Below are 5,457 nucleotides of genomic sequence, written 5' to 3' on the forward strand. Positions count from 1 at the left end.
TAACTTTGAGCACCTGCCCCTCCAAAGGTCTCTGCACGGCCCTGCTCCCCTCCTCCCCCCAGCACCCCGTTTCTTTTTTCAAGGTATAACTTACAGAAATAAGTTAAATCAACACTGACGGTCCTGATAAAGTGATGTGGGACTGCTATTATTTTGAACACCACTGTAGATCTTCTTCCTCTCCAGCTCCGTCCATCTTCTTGGCTTCTATCTGCAGATCTCCACATTTATCCTCCAGCAGCCTCCAGAGATAACTTCACCAAACGCCGCCCCAGAGGCCGGTCGGGTCTTAGATCCGTCTGGAGGATGGACAACGTTTCAGTTTTAGGAACGTTAGATTCCTAAAACCCTAACCCTAATTCTAGAAGTTAAATGTGCTTAACAAGAAGATCACATCAACTTATTGCATACATTTTGAATCTTTTTGGGCAAATGTTTGGGTAATTTTATACAATTTAGTCAATTAGAAAAAGTTTTTGGATCATTTTGCACAAAGATTCCGCTTTTTTGAGCAAATCAAGTCATTTGGATTCATTTTGAACAGTTTCCAGTTATTTTAGTTGAACTTTTGCCAAATCTTGAGTAAAATTGGTGAAATTGTCTTAATTGTTGTTGAGTCCAAACAAGCAAATAGAAGAAGAGATACCTCAATTTGAATTCACTTCAATTTGAATTCACTTTTTAATCCACTTATGCACAAATTCTTAATCTTTTTGGAAAAATCATGGGTAATTTCAGATAATTTCAAGTCAGTTTGTCAAAGTTTGATCTCATTAGGAGAAATTTGTGAGTAATTTTGCACCAAGTTTCATCTTTTTTGTCATTTTCAGACAGTTTACAGTTCAAAGAAATGTTAAAATGTTTGTGAATAACATTCACAACAAAATCAACTAAAATCCAGCAAATTTTGCAGATTTTTTTATGAATGCTCTTAAAGAAAGCATTACAAGTTTTATTGATATATATATATATATATATATATATATATATATATATATATATATATATATATATATATATATATATATATATATATATATATATATATATATATATAAAAATAAAAAATCACTGGCAATTTTTAGGATTTTTTTGGAAGATTTTTACTCATTTTTTAAATATATTTACAAGATTTTTCTTGCCAAATTTAGGAAATTTTTTATGAATAAAACTTTTAAAGGAAACTTTTAAGGAGTTATTGCAATTTTCTTCCTGAAGGTTTTGCAAAATATTCAGAAATATGGGGATTTTTTTTTGCTGATTTTTTTCAGACAAGGTAACAATATTTTTTGGTGCCTGTAAATGAAGACAACAGGAAGGTTAAGTTAACTCGACTTGAATTCAGTTTTCTCTCACCTTCTTTATAAATTCCAGTGTAAACTCCACGTGATGTGAAGTTGATGCTACATTATGATGTTGACCCAGTTTGGTTGACAGAAATAAGCGATAAATTTCCTCTCAGAGTGCATAAATAGAGTGAACTCTTGGTCTGTGGAAACTCTGATCTGTTAAATGTGGCGGCTTCCCGTCCTTATTTTCTGCCTCGCTACATAAACGGAGCAGCATCACGTGACTCTGAGCGTTACTAACAGTTTACACCTGTTACCTGTAATCTGCCCGTTACCACGGCGTTGCAGTTGTCTGTTCAGGGTGAAGCTTCCAGGAGGGATTTAGGAGTTCAGTCTGTTCAGAGCTGGATTTCCTCACATCAGTGGGCTGGGAGGGTGAGGAGAGATGGAGGTTTTCAAATGTCAGGTCCAGAGAGATTAACAGACTCCCTCCAACATCCTCCAGTCTGGCAAAAAACGGAGTCGTTCTTTTCTCTCTGCAGACAAAGTTTTAATGCTGGAGAAGAGAGGAAAGTCTGAGTTAGAGCTCCGAATGTTAAAATACGCTCTGAAAAGCCAATAAAAGTCTGAGTTTATGTTAAAATACACTCTGAAAAGTCACCAAAAGCCTGAGTTTATGTTAAAATACAAACAGAAAAGTCACCAAAAGTCTGAGTTTATGTTAAAATCCAAACAGAAAAGTCACCAAAAGTCTGAGTTTATGTTAAAATACGCTCTGAAAAGTCACCAAAAGTCTCTCTGTTTGTGGATTTAACACTGAATCTAACATTAGATTTGAAGCCGGGTTAAATCAGAAACCAATACTTCAAATTAAATTTGTGGGGGTTCTTTGTTTCCCAAGTTATTTACATCTAATAGAATTTATACAATGAATTGTGTTTTACAAAAACCTATGGCGCAACACATTAGTAGAAATATGAGAAACAGCACCAGAAATAGCACTAAAAACAGAAACATACGGCTGTGGCACCTAGTGGGCAAATAAAACCCACAGTTACCACACTGCCCTCTATAAGCCTCTGTTCTAAACACATACTGCAGTAACACAAAAGCAGTTAGAAATATCTCATCATTAACCAACACAAAAACACAATGCATATAATAATACATTCATATTTCATGGAACTAAGAACATCATGATTGATCAGCTTGGGTCAAGATGGTGCCAGTGTGTGTGGCAGCTTGTCTCTCACTGTCAGTTTTGTTGATGATTTTATTGTAGTTCACCCTCGGCACTCAACAAATCAAGTCGCTGCTCATGTATGATGGACAAACGCTGCTGGAGCTTCGTTTCTCTGCTAAAGATGGAGTTACGCCCGCTGGGGGCTGGAGTGCAGCTTAAATGGGGGGCTCCAAGCCAAACAGGTTGGGAACCACTGCTCTAACTGTCGGTACTCCTCAGCACAGTACACGGACATAAAGTGGATTTTTAATGCAAATAACAAACAATTTACCACCCTGTCACTATATTTCATAATTCAGTCTTTCATAGCACGGTATTATTTACAGTTTCTTACTGTCCCAAAGAAACCAGTAACCCTTTGTTCTGTTCCCACCACTTCCAGTATCTTGCCCTTTGACCTCAAAACTACCCCCAGTACAACAATAACAATACGCCCCCTGCTGTCCAAAACGACAATCAGCAGAAGAGTCACAAACAGGGATTTCAGTGGTTTTCAGGATATTTACTTGCCTCTGTTTACCACCTGGTTACACCTGTATTAAAATTCAGGCCCAACAGCAGGAACTTTATGCATTTGGACACATTATGAGTCAAGACTGAAGTTTCCAGTGATTTTGTGCAGAACTTTAATTAGTTTTGGGCAAATTTTGTCATTTTGGTTGAATTTTAAGCTATTAAGTCATTTCAGACATTTTCAAGTCAGTTTTTATCATTTTGAGCAGGTCATGATACATTTTGGTTATGAGACAAATATTTTTAACTTGTTTTGGACAAATTTTGAGCTTTTAAGTCATTTCAGACATATTTAAGTCAGTTTTTATGTTTTGAGGAATTTTGTACAATATTTTAAGTTGTTTTTGACAAATTTAGATTTTTTTTAGTCTTTTCAAAGAATTTCAAGTCAGTTTTTTATCTTGCTTTGAGGTATTTTGCATAATATTGTAACTTGTTTAGACAAATTTCGAGCTTTTGAGTCATTTCAGAGTCAGTTTTTATTGTTTTTGAGCAGGTTTTGAGGCATTTTGCATGATGTTTTAACTTATTTTGAACACATTTGCCCTCATTTCTGTCTCCTTTTATTCCTTTTCTCTCTGCAGCAGATAATTTAATGAAATACTGGAAAAAAAAACATCCCATAGAACAAAAGCAAAGGACCCTAAAAACACAGGAAGCATAAAACCATCTGATACCCACAGCCAACGTTACCCCCCCCCCAGATATATGGAACACCCAAAATACACAAAAAGACACTGCACTGCACCCCATAGTGGACAGCATCAGATCAGTCACCTACAACCTTTATAAAGCTCTGGTAGAAATCATCAAACCCCTCCTTGGTACATCACAACATCACTGCAAGAACTCCAAATAACTGGACAAGAACTAAACCATATCACAGTAGAAAAAGAGGAGATATTCATATGACATGACATAGTTTCATTCATCACTAAAACCCCGTAGACGTCACATTACACATCGTACAGGAACGACTCATGAAGGACAGGACACTGAAAAAACACACAAACCTCCCAGTAGACGACATCATCACATTACTCCGGTTTATTGCCAAATCCACCTATTTTCAGTTGAAAGGAATAATCTACAGTCAGAAACCAGGTTTAGCAATGACACATCTGACCAGGTCATCATTGTAAAGGAGAAACTGTTCTCATCTGATCTTACCTGGTAAAATAAAGTTGAAAAAAAGATCCACTTTCAGCCATAATGAGTAACTTTTTCATGGAGGACCTGGAAACCAAAGCCATCCCCGCTTTGCAGACCCACACTCTGGAGAAGATACGTCCACGACATCCTGGAAATAATAAAATCTGGACACACACAAGAACTCACTGATCATCTGAACAACATGGACGACACGGGAAACATACAATCCACACAGGAAGAGGAAATAAACCAGACCATTTCATTCCTGGACATGAACATTCACCACAGAGAAGACAGCAGCATCAAAATAACAGTTTACAGGAAACCCACACACACGGACCAGAACCTCCTCTGGACATCAGAACATCCACAGAACACAAACTACCAGTTAGAACACTATTAGAACGGACCAGAACCTCCTCTGGACATCAGAACATCCACAGAACACAAACTACCAGTTAGAACACTATTAGAACGGACCAGAACCTCCTCTGGACATCAGAACATCCACAGAACACAAACTACCAGTTAGAACACTATTAGAACGGACCAGAACCTCCTCTGGACATCAGAACATCCACAGAACACAAACTACCAGTTAGAACACTATTAGAACGGACCAGAACCTCCTCTGGACATCAGAACATCCACAGAACACAAACTACCAGTAAGAACACTATTAGAATGGACCAGAACCTCCTCTGGACATCAGAACACCCACAGAACACAAACTACCAGTTAGAACACTATTAGAACGGACCAGAACCTCCTCTGGACATCAGAACATCCACAGAACACAAACTACCAGTTAGAACACTACTAGAACAGACCAGAACCTCCTCTGGACATCAGAACATCCACAGAACACAAACTACCAGTTAGAACACTACTAGAACAGACCAGAACCTCCTCTGGACATCAGAACATCCACAGAACACAAACTACCAGTTAGAACACTATTAGAACAGACCAGCATCATATCGATGATAAAGACAGACAGGAGGAGGAAAAACACATCAGAACTCACTCACACACTACCAATATCCCATATGGGCCATAAACAAAGGAAAACAACGAGCCAAAAACAAAGAGAAAAACTAAAACAAACAAAAACAAAACATACACAAAAACCAGACAATAAAAATGAAGACATAATCAGCATTCCATATATCCGAGGGACAACAGAACCCATACATCGCATAATGAGAAAACACAACATCAACACAGCAGTAGAACCATATAGAAAACTGCAGCAGCTAT

General features: G+C 37.6%; 1 long non-coding RNA gene across 1 annotated transcript; it reads right to left on the reverse strand.

Moving 5' to 3' along the window:
- Positions 1-12: 12 nt before the first annotated feature.
- Positions 13-4,556, reverse strand: LOC129348815 (uncharacterized). The gene is made up of 3 exons (XR_008601513.1): positions 4,216-4,556; positions 1,708-1,845; positions 13-299 (listed from the first exon to the last, which is right to left on the reverse strand). It is a non-coding gene; the product is annotated as an uncharacterized LOC129348815 (long non-coding RNA).
- Between the last annotated feature and the right edge of the window lie 901 nt (positions 4,557-5,457).

The sequence above is a fragment of the Amphiprion ocellaris genome, chromosome 4 (assembly GCF_022539595.1).
Source record: "Amphiprion ocellaris isolate individual 3 ecotype Okinawa chromosome 4, ASM2253959v1, whole genome shotgun sequence".
NCBI classification, from domain to species: domain Eukaryota; kingdom Metazoa; phylum Chordata; class Actinopteri; family Pomacentridae; genus Amphiprion; species Amphiprion ocellaris.